This window comes from Lycorma delicatula, chromosome 6 (assembly GCF_047948215.1).
Source record: "Lycorma delicatula isolate Av1 chromosome 6, ASM4794821v1, whole genome shotgun sequence".
NCBI lineage: Eukaryota > Metazoa > Arthropoda > Insecta > Hemiptera > Fulgoridae > Lycorma > Lycorma delicatula.
In genome coordinates, this window is record NC_134460.1 from 83,275,836 (window position 1) to 83,299,856 (window position 24,021).

The 24,021-nt window shown below is 28.9% G+C and overlaps 1 protein-coding gene across 20 annotated transcripts in view; it reads right to left on the reverse strand.

Moving 5' to 3' along the window:
• Positions 1 to 24,021, reverse strand: part of LOC142325978 (CUGBP Elav-like family member 1) — a 1,952,897-nt gene that overhangs the window by 1,263,046 nt on the left and 665,830 nt on the right. For all 20 annotated transcript variants that reach the window (XM_075367994.1, XM_075367987.1, XM_075367984.1 and 17 more), the window contains exon 4: positions 5 to 62. The gene's annotated coding sequence lies outside the window, so the exon portion shown is untranslated. The remainder of the gene's footprint in view (positions 1 to 4; positions 63 to 24,021) is intronic.

The following is a 24,021-nucleotide window of genomic DNA, read 5'->3' on the forward strand; positions in this document are numbered from 1 at the left end:
TCACCAAAATGTAGTGTAGTGTGGAGTAGTGTAGTTCACCAACAGACGCAAGAATGTCAAACCTGAAAATGTATATATTTTATTTTAACAGATATAAAATAAATAAAGGAGACTAAACATTATGGACATAATACCATATAAAACGTACTTGTATAACTCTTTAAAACTTATATAAAATGGTAAACTGATTTATTCAGTTCCTTCAAACTATAATTTGAATCTATGACCTGGAAAATAGCCCTCAATCAAAATTTCAAGAAAAAGTTTTTCTTAAGAGATATTTTGCTTTAATCTTATTCCACCTAGTCTTTTTTACTAAAGTAAAGTAAAGTGTAATCTGAAATTTCAAAAACGATTTATTAAAGTTGTTTAAAATGTTATTTTTGTTGTTTAAACAAGTTCTATTGTTATTGCTATAAAATTCTCCTTAAAAAAAATCCATCCTCAACGAGTAAATAATAAGCAATTTTTTCAAATTAAAAGGAAGGTGGAACTCATTTCGAAATAAAAAATGAAACTCACAAGAAAAGTAGTTCAAATTTTATTTTATAAGCTGAAAAATTTTACTAAACATACATTTTTAGAGTATGTATTAAAAAAAGGTTTATCTCAAAAATTATTTTTCTAATTCCTCTTTTGTTGTGAATCTTAAACGAATAAATGTGAAAAATGTATTCCTTGCCATTAGAGAAAGAACAGATAAGCCAGTGGTAAATATTCTATACTCGGAGCTATATAACTGAAGTGGTAAATAACACATGTAGCTAAAATTTCAATCAAAAACCTTTCCATCTTACACAACTTGTGTTTCTGCGTTAACCCATACAAACAAAAAATCTACACAATACTAGATAACGTGCTAACTTGACAATAGATGCAAATTTAAATAGGTAATTGTTTTTTGCTACAGATTTTAATAAAACGCTAAGAAAACATGAAAATAAAAATTATTTTAACAAATTACGACGAAACACTTATATATATATATATTTATATATATGTAAGCGTCATTACAACGGTCAAGTATCTATAAAAATTTTAAAACAATCTTTAATATTTAGAGAAAAGTTTATCACATTTTTATAAATAAAATACAAAGTGAAATCCAGCCTATTTTATAATTTTATAAATAATAATTTGAATTTATCTATACGAAAAATTACCCTGCGTTAAACGATTTACACTTTTTTTCCGCTAATAATAGAGATGTTTCGATAAAGTTGCGGCTAAAATCCTAAATTCAGAGGCAAAAAGACATTTATAAAAATAAACGCTGGTTTTTCTTGTTATTTTATTAATTAGAAAAAAATATATACAATAATAGTGACCGAATGGTAATAAAAAGAAAATAATTATTTTCTCCAAGAGAAATTTCACTGGCACCCTCATAATTGTACAAATGAAAGGAAAAGAAAATTATACATAGTTTTAATCTTAATAAACTATTTGATATTTAAAGACTAATTCATATCATGACAATTAAAAGTCTAATGTAAACAATTTAACTAAATTATATATTGCTTTATGATGATAAAAATCTCCTTTAACTTCAATATCAAAGTAGTGTAGGTTATTTTTAAAAAGTAATTTTTTTAATTTTCGTAAGATGAAAAGAATAACTTAAGTTAATAAAAAAATAATTGTAATAAAATAATAATACTCGTAGTATTACTCTTCAAAGTTAGATGCTTAAGTAAACCACAGATTAGGGATGGATTACTCGTACTAGACCGGACACTGGCTTATTACTTCTCGCAACGTCCAGTCGCGGTACACTAAACTCTCTTCTTTCTTTTTCTTGTTTAGCCTCCGGTATTTACCGTTCAGATAATATTTCAGATGATGATATGTATGAGTGTAAATGAAGTGTAGGCTTGTACAGTCTCAGTATGACCATTCCTGAGATGTATGGTTAATTGAAACCCAACCACCAAAGAACACCGGTATCCACGATCTAGTATTCAAATCCGTGTAAAAATAACTGACTTTACTAGGACTTGAACGCTGGAACACACGACTTCCAAATCAACTGATTTGGGAAGACGCGTTCACCACTAGACCAACCCGGTGGATCACATTAACCTCTACCGTAAAATTAGCGGTGTCAACAGTATTTCAGGTATTCTGAATACAACTATTGCACATTTTTACTTTCTACACTTTCCAACTTGAAAGGTGGACTACGAAATATGTTTTATTTGAAATAAAAATATTTCAAATAAAACACAAAATGATGCACACTAAAATGTTGCCCTCTAGTTTATTAATTTGATATAATCACAAGCATATATTGTAACAGAGATATAAAACGTAAGAAGACGCAAACGGTGAAACAGAAACGTAAAAAACAATAATTTAGATAATACGGGAATAATTTTCCACTTAATATTTAATGTGCAATGATGATTGTAATTAATATAATTGGATTAAAAAAACAATGGAAAGAAACGAAAATATATGATGGAATTGAAGTCTAAGTAATATATTTTAATTAAGAGCTTTATTATTCGGTGACATGTTCATTGATATATTAAAATTTCCTTCTGACATTTAGCTTTTTGTTAATAATTCTGTCTCCCTCTTTAAACTTATCTACATTTTGCAGCCACGATGATGATGAAATACGCAACAAACCATCACCATAGCCTAACTGCTACCACTCCCTTTACAGCCCCATCTTACTCTCTAAACTGCGCAACCCCTGAAGCCCACAAACAGAGTGGTATATGTAGAATACATCCCGGGGTTCGTTATGCCACATCTTGTTTCTATTAGCCATGCAATAACCATAAAATTTACAACAGAAAGCAATAAAGAAATTACGCTTGGAAGAATACATTTCAGCAACTCGTATAGTATTATACAATCATTGTTTATTTAAATATACTTTTTTCCAAAACTCATCCATACAAAATTATAGGCTTTACATATTTTATGATAAAGTAAAAAAGTACTTATTCATAAAATATTTAGTAGATCCATTTTAAAAAATATAAAATATTACGTAACTAATTACACAAAAAAATATACAGTATGGTAAAAAAGAATCATAATAGTAACTAAATGTAAAGTGTTGACTAACATTTTGAATATTTATACAGTTAAGTAGGGAAAATAGCACTTATGTATCGTTAAATGCTTAATTTCTATAATACTGATATAATAGCTAATACAAGAAAATTTAATTAAGCTTTTGCCGATTGATACGAAACAAAAACGCTAAAAGAAGGAGTAACACAAAACGAAATCCGATTTGATTCATTAGCTAAAAAGCTAAAAATCATTTTAAGAAATGTTTTAAACATAACATTAAAAAAAATTCAAAGTTGTGTGAATAAATGAGAATATTGGGAAGGAAGATAGAATAAATATATGACTAAGTTACTTCCTGTAACTTCTTAAATTGTCAGTATACTTTAACAAATATGATATTAAAAAAAAAATATCATAAATACTTTGTTTACACATCAAGTTTTTTTTGTTTTATACCTTTTATCTTGGTCATAAGTTGACTATTTTTATTCTCCATCTCTTTTTTTGAATTTACTGTTTCCCATATTTTAATTATTATCTTCTTCTACTGTTTTACTTTTTACACATATCTTCCTTGCCAAATTATTAGACCTGGATGTCTTAATACAGGGCCTACCTACAGAGTTCTCTTTACGAAATTCTGGTTAAAATTTCTCTCCTTTCCAGTTCATGTTAAGATTTTATTTTGAATTGTATAAATTCATATAATTTTACGATCCTTCTTAACAGATATCAAAAATCTCTATTTTATCCTTTTATGTTTATTTTATTATCCGTGTTTTGCTACAGTAACTGTTGAAATTCGATTCAAATTCCATTTTTCTACTTCTTAGATCTATATTTTATAATATTTTCATTTTCCATGAAAATCTTTTTGTCTAAGCCAGTCTGGTTTGGACGTTTAGATTATATTTCGTCCAGCCTTTGTAATTTATATATCTAAAATATAAAACTTTCACACTTCTTGTTTGCTGATTTATGTAACAGTAATATTTTGGTGAAAATATGTTTATGCAATTACTACACAGCTACGAAGTACAAAGATGTTTATTAGATGCACAAACACAAAAGTTTTTTGAAAGCTACTTGTTTTCATATCATAGCATCAAAAATTGTGGTACAATTCGTGATTTACTAACATTTCTACTGCTACCTACTCCATCTGAATCGTCTAAAAGCTTAGACCCGGAATCTGTTCATCCAAACTCTTACTAGTGAAAAGTTAGTATAACAGTCAATAAACTAAAAAATTAAACTGAGTAGATTATTAAATAAATATTAGAGGCTAGATACGATGTAATCAACCTGTGTGTTTACCGCTATCATGACCTAAAGTAATCAATTGCAGCTCTATTTCTAAAATATAAATTGTAAACAATAAAATAACTCTATGGCAAATTCTCTTATCTGGTTGGCTTGGTTAATTAGTTACACTGCCCAAATCATAACTAAACTGTTTGATCGATTTGGAATGAATAAGTAAAAAATATTGTCTTCAAATTTAGTTCATGACTGGGCCTATCTTTGCAAGAGCAGATGCGTTCACCAGTTTTAACGACGGTAGTTGAATATAATAATCTAATCATATTACATAAACTAACTACATAGTTGGGAAAATGCGGCTTGAGCTACGAAACTTCTTTAAGAAGAAAGGCCAATTTTTCCTTGGGCTTTGAAATTCTAAAGATATGTGTTTTTTGTCCTCACGTTACAGCCGATCTCCTAAGATATAAGAATTATCAGCGCTGATAGTCCAATCCCCTTTTCATGATGAATAATATTTCCATGGTTTAACAAAGCCTTAACGAACAATCGTCGAGGTTGAATGAAATTTAGCGGCGCAACAACAATCCCCCAATTATAAATCCATTATTGTCAATTCATTCAAGAAAATTCCTTCAGGTAGAATGTTCTACTTTGCTATGCTTCCAATATGAGGGCTGAATCCTCACATGAACAGTTTTGTAATTAACCAACCGTGAGACGCTCATTCAATACCTCCATCTTCGGTTTCATTTGCAATTTCATTTGCACTTTCAATATCAATCCTCAGAAAGAACCTTTGCAAAATAGAGATAGCCACATAGGAGCATAGTTTTAAATATACAGGTATATAAAATAAGAGTTTCAAGCTGGGATCTCGGTAAACGCAAAAAAAAGCTTTTGTTTAGATCCAATCTATGAGCTAATATTTAGCGGCGCTAAATTTAGCGGTTATGTTACTTTCTGATCTTCACTTACGACTCCTTGTATTTAATTATGTTATTTTAATAAACATAATTTTAATAATGGACAGTAACTTGTGTAGCTATATTGCACGGAAGGAAGAATTAGCAAATTAATAAAGTTTACTAAACACTTCTCTTAATATTACAATAGTTTTTTTCTTATTCATTTCGTAAATTTACTCTTAAAGTGAGTACTTCAAATAATTATACATTTTCAAATATTTTTCATTTTATAATTCAGTGTAATGATTTGTTTACAATTTGGTTGATTTAAAAAAAAATCTACTGACTAGTTTGAATGAATTTTCCAGTGGTCTAATTAAAAGTTGAGTGCGTAATTTAGACAAAAGTAATTTTTTATTATTTTCATAACAATAAAAAAGAAGATTTTTCAAATAGTTAAGTACTACTTATGATTTTTATGTAACTTTGTCAGATTGAGATTTAAACCGTTTAATTTAAGCAAGAAAATTGATGATTTTTTTTATTAAACATTATTTTAAACGAGTCCTATGAAAATACATTATAAATATTTTGATAAGACATTTTTTATAAAATTATTGGCTCATAATGTCTACTACTTTTATAAATAAACGGAGAACCAAAGTATTTAGATACTGTGATGAAAATAACTTAATATCGTATTAAAAATTTAAGTACTTGTTGAATTTAATATATAAAGTTAACTGCGTTGTTGATTTTAACAATCCGGCAATAGAAAAGGAGCAACAGATTTAATATTACTTGTATCTAATTGATGATTTCGTATTTGGTTTCATTAGTTTATATCGGTTGACAGGTATCCTCCGGTATTTCCTTCTATACGAATATAATGAAATGACCAGCCGGATGATATCAAGGCTAATAAATTATACAGCAGTAGTACTGGAGTCCAGAGTCCATAGTTCAGAGTCGAAAGCGTAGTGTATATGATACGGCATGTAGTATTAAATAGAGGAATGAGAACTAAACAAAGGATACCTATCATCCTGGACCCAACAAACAGAATCCCCCTCTCTTCCGACTCATCCCACGGGAATCGGTATCCGGGATTCAGAGAGCAGTACAGCTCGGTCGGCTATTGTTTTCTCGTTCTCCATTTTAACCAGTCAAAATGTACACGCTTTTTTGATTATGAAGAATTCCTTAATAACACTTGCACCATTTCTATTTACAAAATTACTAAATAATAAATGCTTATTACCACATGTGCGCGTGCATACACGTAGACATACAAACGTGTATATATCCGGTAGTATTAACATAATTTTAAAAATTGAATTTATTTATTCTACTATACCAACATTTCTAAATAAACAAAAATTCTAAGTTTTAAAGAAATAAAGACTTCGTTCTGGGAGAATTGCAGAAAAACTAACAAAAATAAAGATATACAAATGAATTTCATGTACAAATGAATTCAAATTTAGCTGGGATGATGGTACTTCGTAAATTGTAGATAATTGAAAAAGTTTCCAAGAAATTTCAAACGAATGGTGATTTTTCTAATAGTTTTATCTAATGATTAATTTTTCACCTGATATCGAACATTAAAGTTGAGTTGAAGTTGATATTTGATTACCTTGCTCCATCACAGAATTAGAGACTGCACCAAACTGGAACGGCAATATCAGAGTGAAAATTAGTCTCTCATAAATTACCAGGTTTCATAGCTTTTCTAAGTTGTTATGGAATTTATCATTAACAGTGTGTTGTTCAACATCCGTGATTAATTTAAGTAAAACAACTCTTTTATTGTAAAAGTGAATCCACTTACAATCTAAATCTATAATGCGTAATTTTTCATCTAACGACACTGAACAATTTACAAAACCATATTTCTAATTGAAATATGTCATTTCGTAATGTAAAATTCATATCAAACTAGGAAATACTCAGAGCATTACTTTATACTGAGTTTGCGTCAGAAAAATTACGTTTGCAGTAAAAGTACGAGGAAACTTGTGTTTATATACGTAGTACGCATGCGTCCAGTTTTACTGATCTGCCAAACAATATCGTCTGATAGCTTTGAGTTCGAGAGCTTTTGTGTATTTAAACATGTCACATATTACAATGAATAAATATTTTTAAAAATAGCACAGTTTGACAACTAAAAACATTATTCAATATGTTAATTTCATTCTTATGTAATTTTTATTAGAGTAACCACTGATAACGCCAGTCTGTTAAATCCTGTAATTTTATTTCCTTTAGTCCTTAAGTTATTTTATAAAATAACAATTTCCAAATCTTTGCTGTTGGGAAATCAGGTGGAGGGTAATGGAAAATATAATCGCTCAAACATTGTCGAGGGCTATGTGAGTCCATATATCAAGGTGAGTTATTATATAATGTTGCGCTTGCTAAACACTTATTATAAAGATTTAATTCAATAATCTCACTTACAATATTATTGTTTTTTTGTTTAGCCTCCGGAACCACTGTAAGGTATTACTTCAGAGGATCAATGTGAATGAAGCGTAGTCTTGTACAGTCTCAAATTGACCATTCCTTAGATGTGTGGTTAATTGAAACACAACCACCAAAGAACACCGGCATCCACGATCTAGTATTCAAATCCGTATAAAAGTAACTACCTTTACTAGGATTTAAAAAAAACGATTCATCCTACTGGAATCAAATTAATGGAATCTGAACCATTCTTGTTTACTGATGATCTGTTAGTAGTTTCAATAGAAACTTTTTTCGGTCCTATATATTTTGTCAAATTAGTCATTGGTGGACTGGCAGTAAAGTTTTAGGTCTTTAATAAAAACAATGATTTGGGCATTATTAATTTGTTTTCTTTTCTAATATTAGAGTAAGTTAAAAACAGATGGTTTTTAATCGATATTACAATTATAGCTAACAGTTAAATTTGTTAGTTATTTTATGGATTTTTATCTTTTCTACAATGACTTTAAAACATCTATAATACAGAGATATATATTATAGAATGTCTAAATACTATATTTTGGATCTGTAGCAAACACCACTTTTGACATTTGTTTTTAAGCATCTTTCATACAGTTTAAAAATAATTTATCATAATCTACTACAGCCGCTCATAATTTGTGCAATAATACCGATGCTAGTAAAAATAATTACTGACATATTTTACTACATTTGAGTCTTTCTGTTCTACTGATAAAACTACTAAAAGGTAGAAACAGTACACATATAATGATATGTTTTTAAAATTTAAAGAAGCCTAGTATTAATACAAGAAAAATATATTAAAGATAAAAATTTAACTCATAAATATGTGTGTCAGCTGGCGAATTCATTTTATATTTCTATCTTACTAAACAAATTGAACGTTAAAATTTTAGTAAAGAATTCTCTTTATTTGCGTATAAACTACTAATTAAACAGAAACAACTGGCATTTATTTTCTATTTAACCACGTAAAATGGAAAAAGGTATAATTTATGACTAGTTCCAGTTAAAACAAATTGTTTTGTTGGTATTTTTTATCCCTTTTATCTTTTTAATTGGGATTAGAGGCGTGCATTAAACACAGATTAGGAAAAATCAGGAGTTAGTTAAAAAGTATTGTGTTGTGCACACGTGTGTTTGTGTGCATGTACGTGTGTGTGAGTGTGTTGAAGGAGAAGTGCTCAGTTTCAGAATGGCACGCAATAAATCTGCCAGTTTTTTACTCCCTCACTTTCTCACTGACTCCCGCTCTTTCCCACTCTCTCACTTTCCTAGCGTAATGACATCCAGGAATTTGCTCCATTGGTCTCTTCCCACCCATTTCTGCTTTTACCCTTCTTCGGAGTTACTTCGACTCCAAATGTTTTTAAATCACTCAAAGCCGCCACCACTGCCACCTTTCTTTACTTATAACTTTAGACCCCCTACCTCTCCTTATTGGCAATTACTTAACTTCCTGCCGGTGATTCCGATAAAGCAAACCCATTATGAACTTTTCAGATTGTTTTCAATCTGTAAAAACAGAAAAGCACCCCCTTTGCTACACCTCTTTCACAGCACACCGATAAATACTTTTCATTTCCTTTCTGTCAGCAACACGGATGAGTCTATATATTTATCAGCAAACCTTGTAACGCCCTTTTCATTCCATCTTCTATTACATATACATCCTTCTCTTTTATTGACACACACACACACCACACTCATATTTATACCCCTGTTTTATCTCTTTGATGACCTTTTCTGCTCGACTTTTGTGGGACAACCCGGAAATATATTTAAAAATCCTGTTACTAGAGACTTATATTCTTATATTATTAATATAAAAAAATAAATAAATATAACCACTGTTAATATGAGATAAATTGAAGAAATAATTGATAAATTATTAATAATTGAGATAAATTGGATTAAATATATATATGTCTGATATCATTATATAATAAGAGAAGCATAAAATTTTAGCTATTCCATTAATAATGTACATAATTTCTAACTTTCCTTCAAATTGTATAGATAGTTAACTCAGTGTTCTTCGTGATATTATGTCAAATGTAATTTATGATTAGTTTGTAATTAATAATTAAACTACATTTAAAAAATTGTTTAAATTGATTTATGATATAACTTTTCTAAAATTCCTTTTAACAAAAATAAATATTTTATTCACATCAGATTATGGTTTTAATAAATCACACAACGAATGGTAAATTAAATATTCTAGAAATAACAAACAAATGCATTTGAAAGAATGGATCATGGGAAAACCATTAACAAAATATTATGGAAACAGTATTTCAAAGGATAAAATTAACGAATAAAAAGAGTAAGTGTATCATAGTAATGAAAGAATATGACGATAATAAATAGAAAAAATACAAAAAAAACTTCTTTAGGAATTCATCGATAAATATTTAAGGATGTATTATTAATACCACATTAGAATACACGGAATGTCTAAATTTAAATGCAACAACAGATCTATCAGTAGTATGCTGAGTTTTCCTCACTTTTTAAAGCAGCCCTCATATACAATATAATATCATAGATAGGGCTTTTACAACCCCAGCGAATTAATTGAGAGTATTCGAAGGGAAAACATTTAAGTCTACTGAGTTGATGATCCTTAGAAAATTTATCATAATAATTATATATAGACAATTTTATTTTAAATTAAAACTTTTTACTTTCAATAGTAAGAAGCTTGCCAGTTTTCAATATTAAGAATTTATCTGGTGAACTTCCATTCTGTAAACAGAACATGCTAAGTTTTCAAAAATAACATTATTTGTTAACGCTCTTTGAGGAAGACTAATTTATCTTTTACTATAACTGATTTTATACATATTTCAAGTTTGTTAGGATTAAAAAATCTATAGTAAATGGACGAAAACACTTTTATTAAGAAATAAGCAGGGGAGTCATACCACCCTATATCTGTAATGTTAAATGAGAAGAGTTTATGTTCCTTTTTCTCAGCATCCTGTAATTCAATTGATTTGAAATTTGTACACGTTATAAAACATAGATTTTGGAGCAAGTTGAGGGAAATAGATTTTTGAAATTTTGTATTAGAATGAAGTTAAAATTTTTATAGAAAAGTTTTAAAAAATGCTAAAAACATGATTTTTTAATTTTTTTTGTACACGATTACTTGTAATTCTGCTTCCCGCAAACATTAGTGTATGTTAAGTGAGAATACGCCAAAAAAAAGCCATTCCTGTATCTTTCTTAGAAGTTGTGAAAAGGGTAGATAAAGCCAGAAAAATGAAATTTTCAGAAACAAAGCTTAAAGTTTTAAATACATAGTTTTTTACCTACATTCCTGAATCAAAAGATGAGCCTGCAGCTTGATCCTCTTCTAAGACATCTTCTAACACTCTCTTGGCATTGCTTTTTCCTTTTGAAACCTTTTTTGTTAGTTCAGTCAGTTCACGATCAGCTTTAGCGACCCTTCCCTCTAACAAGTGATTTCATAACCTGGTCACAATTGACACCGGGTGTGATTCCTAGTCTTTTCAAAATTAAGCATTTCATAATATCCCCTTTATTAAAAGTACTTATAGCTTCATATACACAAGCTGAAGTGTTTGAAACCCAACGAATATTATTTTTGGCAGTCGTGCCCAAATTACGCTGTTGAGCATTTAATTAGGGTTCTGTGTTTTACTTTTTATGCACTTTACCAAAAGATCTTTAGCTGATAGGTCTCCAAAAACTACTTTTATTTCGTTCATGACAACGCAGGTAAATGGAAGTACTTTGAATGACTGTATGGTTTACCTTCTGGTTTGGCTTTTTGAAACTTACACCAATTATCGACACCAGCAGGACGTAGTCCACGTTGAGGTTTTTCATCAGTTGAACTTAAACAACTCAGCCCAAACAACTTACAGTATTTCTCCTAATGGCTAAGCCATATTAATTATATCTGAGTATGTCAGCCTATTACGTTCACCCAGAGAACTGCTATCACTTAATTTCATCCGTTTGTACCTTAATTTCAGATTTCGTAGACGCTTTCCCGTTCTTTTTTGCACGTGGCCTATGCATTCTAACTTCTTTATTTTGCAATCATCTCCATACAGTTTCATTTCCTGAAACGAAAAAGTTTTTGAATCCCGTCTCCTAAATAGTTCACGTATCGCACATTTCTGGTAATTGACCGCTCATAAATCTCCTTCACTCCACTGGTCTCTCCCCCCACTCACATTGCTGTAGTTCGCCTGACAAGAAATTGTGTGTTCAATGACAGTCTATTTTTGCATTTACAGTGTTTGATGGCCATACTAATCACTTTACCTGTGTCCATGCTTGTTGCTGTTAACGATACCACTGAGCGACGTGACCTTTTTGCCATGTACCGTCAAGCGCTATACTTAAATCTGTACTTTCTTCATTCACTTTAACTGCTCTATCTACAGCTTTCAGCATTACATCTTCACAAATAGACTGAACAGAATGTTGAATAATTTTAATATGTCTAATGAATTGAGGGGGTTTAGGAAGATTTAAAATCCCACTTAATATAAGAGCAGAAGTATAACCTCTGACTATCGCACGAAGCCTGTAAACAAGCCTCACATTTATATCATATTAAGTATGTTCTTCATCATCACAACTGGTTTTAATAGAGAATGAGGAGAAAAAACTTTTTTATCAGCATCACAGTTATCAAAGGAAACACTTATCAATGACGCAAGACCGATTCTTTTGGATAAATTTACTTTCAAATTACCACTACAACACCTACATGACCCTATCTCTGATAACATATTTTGAAATAAGGATAATAGAATAATTATGTTTTCGTCTACATTCTTAAATCCATTATACTTGTGCAGAGATCCTGGAAATTTTTTTTATCTGAAGAGTTGAAACTTTTACTTACATATCAGATTGAAGAGGAGTTCACTAGTCGAGGTTATGTTTTGATAGTATTTTGTACAAAAATTATGTTGTGTTTTACGCTTTTTAAAAACCTTTTGTGACCTAGGCATGTTTGTAATTATTATCTAAACAGTAACCAAAAGTAAATACAAGGCGTGCACACACACACCAAAAAACCAGTAAATAACTCACTAAATTATCATAGCACACACTAAAGATACAACAAAACAGCTCTTTTCTGTAGAAGGCTAACTGTAGATCATACTGCCAACCCAACATTTCAAAACTATGTCAAACACAAATTATGAAGCAAATTTATTTTCAAAACTTTTAAATATTAAAATATGCAACATGTAATCTTCTGTATTTTATTAAACGTATTTATAATTATCGTACAAGAACAAATATTATACCAAATTAATCAGAAAAATATAAATAACAAGGATGAGCAAAAAATTTGGCTAAAAAGATATTTTTTTGAGTATGTAAAGAAAAGTTTATGTAGGTAATAAATATTCTACTAGATTTTCTAAATTCATTTCCTAAAAAAAAACTAAAAATAATTTTTCAAAAAAAAAAAAATAACTAAAATTTTTTGTTTTAAAATGCTTGAATGGAATTAGTTTAATGTTATAAAATTATCATTTAAAGCCCGTTATATGAAAAAATTAAGTGCAGCTGTAAAGAGTTTTTATCAAATAGAATAACAAAGCAACCGAAGAAAGTTTATGAGATTGTCTACATCTTTTCTTGAACTACAATAAAAAGGAAAAAAAGTGGAACGTTTATTAAAGTAGAAACAGCAAACGCGGATGTGAGAATAACAATTTTAATACTAAAAAATCTACAGAATGTAAATTTATTTTATATAAACGATAGTATTTATTTACGAAACAGTGGTACAATAAAATAATAATTTAAAAATAAAATCCTGAGTTAGTATCATTACTTAAGATTTTAAAAGACGGAAGAATTTAAGTATATTTAGAATAATGTCAAAAAAGGAACAAAAGCGAGATATTTATGCTTTTTACATTTATCTTTAAAAAATAATCAGCCATTTTATTTTTCTAGTTCTTCATAAACGTTTAATAAAACAATATTTTGAGTTCTGTTTTAAAGAAAAATACGTTTTATTTTCTTCAAAAAAGATCTCGAAAGAATATGAAATTGTTTAACTCATCTTCCTGATTTTTTTTTAATGTTTTTTATTTTATGATTTATATATTATATTATAATTATGTAAAAGATTTCTTCTCATATTCTTCTTCTTTGGAAGGGGGGATGATTCAACGTCATCAATGATAAAGAGTTTTTATTTCATAATCGAAAAAAATTCAAAACTTATTTTTTTTTTGTCGAATAATTGATTCCCCACGCAATCTTGATCACAGTTCGAATTACATTACTGTACAATAAACTTGTGTTTTATACATTATTTGTGATTATTATGGTGATGTGAACAGGTTATTGCTAAAGTAAATTTTTTATTTTGGCTTGATGGATCACAGAGACTAATGATTAAGGGAGTCACGGATAAATGATATTTTAGTGTACACACAATATTTCATAATATACTCTTTCTTTCCATTGACAATAATAAAAAAAATATCTAGAACCAAAATGTATGCACTGTTTTGTGTTCTTTTTTATAAAACACAAATAATGTATTATTATCGTTTTGGTGTGTAAGGAAAAAACCAATTGCAAAACATCTGCACTGATTTTGGTTCTCCTAGATTTTTTTTCACTCGGCATCGTTTGTTCATGTAAAAATAAGCAGAATTCGGAGATATCCTGTTCCCTTGAACGCTTGAATATTCTTCAACGAAATGAAGTGTGAATATGTTGATCCTTTACTTTTCAAAGGCAAATAATTACGTTTCACCATCCTGCTTCTACTTTTGCTTCATTATGCAGAATTCGCTGCAGTACAAATGATTTAGGAGCTGATCACCTTAAATTAAATAAATTTTGTAATTTCCATTATTCTATTTACTGTAGTATTTACATTTTGGAATATATTTATATTTTTATGATTGTTTTTTTAATGTAAAGAATGGAAGTTAGGGTATTATAATAAAAACAAAAGATAATCAAACAATTGAAATGGACCGCTTCAACAATTAAATGGATGAGTCGAGTACTGTATAACTCGAGGTATAAAAACTACCGGGGACCAGCGAACAGAGACAGTAGTTTTAAGAGGCCGTGGTCGGCACAGTCGTGATATCAGCGATAACAGTAAGCGTTTAGTAACGAGTGAAGAGTACGTCTTGAGTATCCCTTTATGGACTGTGATTGAGTACAGGAAGTTGTTCGGTGAGTTATAACAGTAATGAAAGTGTCACTATTCAATTCATTCAGAAACTGTAGGGTAGGTCTCTTGTAAATAGTTAAAGTAATAATACTTGCAGATAGCGGACTATATGAACTTAAAGAGTTTTCTGTTTTTATCTTGTTGTTAATGGAATATTAGTTTCTGTTTTTAGTAAACAGGACTGTATTTTGGAATCCATAATTCAACTGTCATTAAATAAATCTTGCCTTTTTATTTGAATTAATATGTTTTATGTTATATTATATAACGTACAAAATATAATATTGCTATATTTATTGTTATTGTTATTATCATAATCATCATCATATTATTATTGTAGTTATTATTATTATTTGTTTTACTTCATACGTTTTTAGAGTAAAAAAGTGTCAATACATTCAAATTGTAATAAATAAAACATAAGTAAAAAATGAGTGTTACATGAAAAGCTTTTTAGTTATGTAAATGGGATGAAAATATTTACGTCCCCTGTAAAGCTAAGCTACCTGTAATTAAATCTCAATGATATATTTCATTTTCAAGGATTACATTCATAAAATAATGATGTTAATAATGTGTTACTTTAGAAACGCAATGATAACATTTAAAATTACTAAACATATCAAGTGATGAACTTAATAATGTTATAATTAATTTTCTTTTATATTTTTTGTAACTACACATAATATTAAATAAATAAAAAAATTTCTGAATTTTTTAAAAGTGAAAAAGAATGATAAAGCAAAACTAAAAAACAACCATAAAAGAAACGAAAGAGTTTATTTTAGGGTGTTCCGGACACCTCTGAAGAATTTGAAGTTTACTGAAGCGGCAGCTATTCCTTCCCATTATTCGTGCTTCCGGTAACATTACCGGTTATTTCTAGACCCACCAAGTTGGACCCTTACTTTCCACCCCTTTCCGCATTTACTCAACCGTCTACCACCTGAATTGCACTTTCTACGATGTGGGAAGAACGAGCAGGCTACTTTTAACCAAAACTAATATATAACGTCACCTGTGTACGTACATCAACCAAGATAATCTCTAAAGGTTACAATTTTTATTTAAATCTTTTTAGACATCTCTTTTTTTAAATAACGTAAGTAGAATTTATGGATGAGAATTTTAATAATGGAAACTTTTACTTTGTAAGATTTTTAAATGTGAATAAATCTAATTTTACACAACTACAGCAGAAAGAAGAATATATATGTTTGTCTACTTCTATTTCTATAATTTCAAAAAAAACTGTATCTAATTTTACACAACTACGGCAGAAAGAAGAATATATATGTTATGTCTACTTCTATTTCTATAATTTCAAAAAAAAACTGTATATGCATTCATAAAAAAGGTAATGAATGATTCTTCTCATTTACGTAAGCGACAATAAGCAAATAATGACTTGAAATACAAATTTGCTAATGTTATACGTTTTTTACAAGTTGCATCATCATAGGATTTTTAATCAATTTTATGTCTGAAAATAATTAAAAAAGAAAAACATTTTTACACATATAGTATAGTAAAAACAATGGTGCAAATAAAAAAATTAACTTTTTTATCAGGAGATGGACTGCCTCCAAACCTCTTTAACTGTGCCCTTGAAAAAATTAAAAGAGAATGAGTGAAAGAACTTAAAAAGTTAAAGATACACGAAAACATAAAAATAGGCACTAAAACTAAATTCATAAATATAAACATTCTGGCCTTCGCAGACGATGTTGTAATTTTCGCAAGCGATATAAACCAGGCTAAAATCAAAATTCAAAAACTGAGTGAATGTGCAAACAAAACTGGTCCCCAAATTTCTTATTAATACTAACTGGTGTTCCAATGTCAAAGAGAACAAAACTCAAACTCTTCAAATTTCCGACAACAAAGAAATAAGTAAGAGTTCAAAAATTTAAATATTTGCGAGAAATCATAACATCGAATATAACGAAAAAATGGGATGACCAATAGAGTACGAAAAATGGAAACCAGCTATCATCTCAGAAGAACATCTAAAATAAAAACTCTCTCTCATATAACTTCAAATTGAGGCACTAAAAAATTGTAGTCCTACCAGAAGCATTGTATGGGACATGTCCGCAGGTTTTTTTCAGAACAAGGTTTTTTCTACTTTTTTAGCAAAAGTAGAAAAAAGATATTAAGAAAAATTTATGAACCAAAATATGAATATGGAATTTACAAACTGAAAAGTGTAAAATAAATTTACAAATATACAGAAAAAAAATAGGAGATTTAATCCGGGAAAGAAGATTACAGTCTTATGGACAAAGATTGACAAAACAAATATTTACTTTCTAGATAAACAGAGCAACAAAGATCAACTATATTAAAGAAATAGAAACGTATCTAAAAACATTATACTATTTCTAAGCATCTGTGTAAAGACAGAGGTAAATTTAGAAAAGTGATTCGAGAATCTAGGTTTCCAGAGAGAAAAGAAGGGTATAAATCTGAATAGATAGACGGAAGAAAGGCAACAACAGAGCAAAAGAATGAAAAGCTTTTGGGAAAAGAAAAAGAAGTCAAAACTATGCAACATGATCGTAGTGATCGAAACGAAAACAAAAAAAAAACAAAAATTATGAAATCTGATTTTATTTTAATATAAAATAAATGACTAGAAATTTTCTCTGAGATAATTTGAAATTAGTATTGAAAAAAAGAATAAAGGATCATATTTTTAATTAAATTTTATAAAATTAAAAATAAATTAGATTAGTCATTTAATTAATGGTATTTATATTATGTATAAATTAAATATTAAATTAAATATTTTAAGTTAAATTAATGGTTTTTTAAATATTAATTTTAAAAAGTTTTAAAAATTCTGAATCTTTTATGGGGGTTGATTTTAAGTTGTTTTTGTTTTATATATTATGAAAGACACGTAGGTAATAAGGCAATTAAAAAATATTTTTCGTGAAGTCTTAAAATAATATTAAAGTAATAAATAATTAATTCGTAAAAGTCGTCCATAAAGAGTTGTGTCAATATTATAACATTTTTACAGTTAAAATCATTTTTCCATTTATTTCATAAAATAATTTTTTCTTCTACGTTAAAATGAATGTTCTGAGAAATGTTTGGAAGAGCTATTTCAATGTCAAGTTTTTCTGTTAGTCAGTTATCTGCTATTATTTTACTTTCTACTAGCAATTTTCGAAGCAAAATTGTAAGAACTGATAAATAATTGTCGATATACGAAATGATAGAAATAGCTTCTAACAGAACTTTCACTTGTAAAGAAATATTTAAATTAGAAAAAAAATTTTATACATTGTAGCAAAGTTTAAAAATATGACGGAGGTGTCTGCTCCAACAAAATTATTGCTTCCTAAATAAGGATTAACATGTATTTAATTTTATAACAAAATTAAAAACGGATTAACATGTTTTTAATTTTATAAAGTCAAAATTCAGAAAAGAATTGTATAAAATATACTTGTTTTACATATTTAACCCGTATTATTATTACATGAAATGAAAACAAATGTTTGGAAAACTGTAGTAAAGAGTATAGAGGACAATAAGCCAATGAATATCTGCAAAATAAATAAAATAGTACAAGTACTTAGGTAATATGTCAATAGAAGATTGTAAATTTGAGAGTGAAATAAAAACAAGAATAACAATGGCTATGGAATAATTTAACAAAAAGACACAGTTATTATGTAGTAAAGTTATTATGTGAAGTTAAACCTAAATAAAGTTTTTCGAAGCGTACGCTTGGAATATATTTCTGCACGGATGTGAAACATGGATCTACGAAAAAGAGAAAATGATAGGCTTGAATCATTAAAAATGTGGGCATGGAGGAGAATAGAGAAGATTATATGGATAGAGAAATGAAAGATGAAGTAATGAAGAAGGAGAACGAGAATAGACACTTAATTAGAACAATTAAAAAGAGGAAAGCTAGCTGGTTGGAAAATATCATGAGAGAAGAAAGATTGACAAAACTAATATTGATGAATCAGTAGAAGGTCCATATAAGAGAGGCTGAAAAGTAAGAAAAACTATAGAACAATCTAAAATAAAATTGTAGATATAAAGATTTAAAAACAAATTGATTGAAAATAGAGGAAAATTGGAAGCAACGTGGTGCGTAGGATCGGTCAGTTCAGATAAACGTATGATTTTACTTTTTTTAAGTTGTTTCATAATTATTGAAAAAAGATTATTATTTTATTACTAAATAATGCAGAATAATGAAATTTGATTCAGAGTAAAATAATAACAAAAAAAAAATCATAGGAAATGTTTTTCCTTATGAATATATTTGTTATTTTTTTATGGACATTTTATTACATATTCACAAGCTATATTTATTTAATGAATATAAATAGTGTCTTAGTTAAGCATCTAAACTCAAGAAAACCTGTTTTCTGAATAACGTAGTTAGGATACTCCTTATTTTGTTTTTAATAGTAGAATGTTTCTTTAGAAAATAGGGATAAAACATAGGTCATTGCTTTTACGCGATGGTATATTTATTAATTATTAAAAAAAATTAGTTAACTTTTTTAATTGAAATCGATCTTAGAGGCAATAAAAAAAATTGGATTTTTGATGACAAACAAAAGATAAAACACTTATTTTATTACTGTAAATGTAAATCTATTATTAATTTAAAAATTGTCAATTATTGGGGTTGCATATAAAAAAGTAGGTGTCAGAAAGTAAAGTTTTTATGATTGAATACATTTTGTATATTGATGTACAACATTGATATTGTTAAATAAAAAGTGAATCTATGCATACCATTTTTTCAACAGAATTTTTTTTATATAAATTTCCCATTTGTTATCAGAAAAAAATCGATTTGAACCTATACAAAAAGAAAGAGTAATCCAAAACATTAAATTGGAAGTCATATTTACACATCCAACAAACGTTTGTATCTTTTTTAACTTTATTACAAAAAAATTACTGTAACAAAATGGAAAACGTTGAGTTGTCGAACATAGTCAATTCCTTTCAACAAACAAATGATAGAGGTTTGCTTTTTGGTGTTGTAATTTTTTCGTTTTGTTATTGTTAAGTGTTTAAGTCGGTGTAACCTACTTCATAGCAGGGTAAAGGAAAAAAAAAGTAGAAAGCAAGTTGTGTGTTTAACTGGAAGCACAATAACAACTAGTTAGGTATCAATGCAGCAACAATTCAGAAGGGAATTTTCTGTTTTCGGGAGGCATGATTTATTTACGAGCTCAATATTGTGAAGTTGAAAAAAAAAGTAAGTGGGAGGTGAGATAGGAGTGGGGAAAGTGTATTGGATGTTGAGGAGGGTAGAGGGAGAACAGGTGATGGGAAAGAGAATGTATGAGAAGTTCTTTTCAATATTTTCCACTTCCAAAACAAAACTAACTGAGTACAATAAAGAATGCTTGCTTCTGCTTCTACCGCCGACACCGTTGCACGTATGGGAATATTATTGGAATTCACTGCTTCAACCCACTTCCTTCCTATACTACAACCATCTTTCACAAAAATCTCTCCCCCTGAATGCCTACCCATCTGTCCGACCGCCCCTTCTCTATGAATTTTTAACGACCGTCCCCCCACTCCAGACAACTCACACCAGCAACCATGCTACCTAACCATCCCCCTTCAATACCCAATGACTGACTTGAAAGGAACACTTGGCTTCTGGGAATTGAATACGCATTTCAATCAAAATCGAGGATGGAAAACAACATTCTCCAATCTAATAGCTGAGAAAAAGCTTTTATAATAAAAACATATATATATACATAAATAAAAGGTACGCACACATCGAAAATCACCTCATATTTACTGGAAATAAATCGCTGCAAAATATTTTTCGATACTTTTAGTTACTATCCACAACACAGATTCACTGTCTCAACTGCGACAATATATAATTAATTAATATATATAAAATAAAATGTCATGACTGATTCATAATCAACGCCCAGCGAAAACTATTGAAGATAAATTGATTACAATTTATCACACTAAGGAAGTATGATAAAGTTTTTGAAATTTCGAGTTAAGTGTTAAAATGGCGTATAACATGAAGTTGACTATTTTTTTAATTTCTTGGTAAAAAATGAAGACATCAACTTGATTTTTGGTGTGTCTAATTTTCATGTGAATATCTAACCCAATTGGTCTAATAAAGACCAATTTCTAGATTTTTTGAAATTCCAAGTTTAAACGGTTAAAATAGATTTTTCAATTTTTTTTGAAGCCCAGCTATTTTTTTTAATTTTTCGTAAAAAAATTAAGATATAAATTTGATTTTTGGTGTGTGTTTTCTTCGTATGAATATTTAAAAACATATCGAAATTCGACCTTGAAAGGGGTAAAGAACCCTTGAAAGAAGACCTTCTTGAAAAGAAAGTTAAAAAATGTTGAAAAACGATTGAAAATTTTCCGCATTCCCGACAGCACTAATCGAGATACTATTCGAGATTTGTGCTTACAAAATGTGCTTACAAATCTGAAAACATTGTTTTCAGATAATTATCTAAAAACAATTTTGGGGTTTTTTAATTTCGATTTTTTAAGGTGTTCGACATTGCACGGTGCGGCGGGTCGACCAACTCAACCACTGCAAGTTATTGTATGTGCGACGCGACTGTATAAAATATATATATATATATGTAAACTACTATTAGAAAACTGAGCAAGAAAATCGATTTTTATAAAAAAAGATAATTACAAAACAAAATGAAATAGAATAGAATATCAATCTTGTATTAATCACTGATTTCTTTTGTTATGTAAATATCAAAGAAGCTATCATATATTTATGTCTAATGAAATCAAACCTTTTAAAAACTTTTACGTTGTAAAAAAAAATCATTTATTTTTAAACAATATTAATTAATTATAAATAAATACTTTTATATTACAATTAACTGATAAAATAAACCATTTTTATTATTTTTTATTCTGCATTTAAGAGTTTCTTATCTGGTGTTTTGCAGTGGTAGTCTATTGCGTAAAAATTAATTTTATTTATAAACTCTTACTATATGACAAAATCTATAGTAATATTCTGACAAAAAAAAAATTAAATCAATCAGTAACACTTCATAAAATTTTACTGTACGATATGCGATAATGATAACTAACTAATCAGCAATCATATCATCACACCACATTTTGCTTCTATAATTCCCTAATTAGACTGCTATAAAAAGTATAAAGTGAATTATTTAAAATTAAATAAATAGAAAAAAAAACACAAATAGGATTTTCATAATTTTTCCCCTATATATTATTTTAATTATTTATTTAAACAAATTACATCGATTAATAACAACTGACATTTAACAAGGTTTTTTTTATGGTAAAATTTAATTTTTGAAATGATAAGAGATAGCCAACTTTAGCAATTCGTTATTCAAGAAAAATAACAGTTTTTTTAACTGCAGCAACTTACAAAGTAGATTATTAATATATATTTTTAAACAAATATTAACTAACAAATAAATTTTATATTGTAAAATAAACAAATTTTCATGCGCTTCCGTGTATGTTTGCGTGAGGATGTGCGTGCATAGTACCAGTCTGTTATTACTATTTTACACGGATACTGAACGAGGGTGTTTTTTCATGTACCATGTAACGGTAGAGGATATAATGTAGAATCAATGTACGAGAAAAGGGGTTAGGAGAGAGAAATGGTGAGAGGGTAGCGTCACTCAGACAACCGGAAATTAAAACCTGTGACGTCACTACTATTGACAGTCTTGGATAGAAGATGAGGCTGGGACTACTATTGAGATTCTACTTGGTAGAACGGCAAATGCAGCTAGCAGGATATAGTGAAATAGTAGTACAATAAAGCCTTTGCTCACTCCTTAATGTTCAGTTCGGTAGAATGTTACCGACTGTGAGGAGAGAAAATATAGTACGTTTTCCTACTTCCGGTTATGAGTTACGATTACAGCTTTTGCTTCCCCCTTTGTGTAATATGTTTAGAGATATAGAACACTCGTGTTAGTCTGTACCCTTTGTACTAATAATTAACACTGTTATTATGACTGTTACCTTAAAATCTTATTAATATTATTACTCAATAATAAACACAATAAGTTTTAATTAATATTGCATTATCAAACATAAAAAAAATCATGGCCGTAATTCTACGATTAACTAATTTAATTACAAGTAAAAAATAAAATGTTTTCACTGTCGCTAATATGTTTTAATATTCAAGTGATTTCTGGCTGAACAGGTTGCAGTTCAGTCGGATACTTCCTAGGCCAAGTAATTTGTGGATGGGTGAAGATTGTTTCCTTTTTCTACGATTGGCATGGAATGGCTCTTTATATCTGGAGGAGACTTAACTTACTACTGCATATACAGATCGTAAGTAACCATCTACTAGAAATATATAGCGTGAAATTGTAGGAAAAATCTTTTTGTATGAACTAATGTGGTTAAACATGTAGTGTGAATAAGACACGAGTATAGGCCTGAATAACTGCCCGTTGACTGACTGCAACTGTTTATGAGGTATTATAACTTTTCTTCTATACAAACTTAATAAAACGATATTACTCCATAATAAAATTATCACGTGATCCGTTATTATTTTTCTTAACACTGTATTATTAATTGAAACGTTATTATGTTGAAAGGATTGAATTCAGATTGTTCTATAAGCATATTCAAAGTATTTAATACAATAAACAATACTTTGTGGTAGTAACTCGTTCATTACTATTATAATTCGTCACTATACTGATAGATACTGATGATGGTTTTTAATTGTAAATAATTTTTATATGTGGGGCTTACCCGTCGCGGCCTCGCCCACGCGATAATTGCATTTTAATTGAATGTTTTGGAGCGATGCTTTTGTTTAAGAGCAACTTCACCTTTCCATTTAAGAGCAACTTCGCCTTTCCATTTAAGAGCATAACAAAACTGACATTTTTCAGTCATAACTCCAATGTCATTTTAACAATCTATATTAGGATCGTAAGCCAAACCAGACAGTCTTTTAATTTTTCCATGGGCGCAAACGGTTTTCGGTACGAATCCCTGAAATCTTGCACTCAATCGATTTTGGGATGCTCTATGAACTTCAGCATGATTGCTTTGTTACGTAGC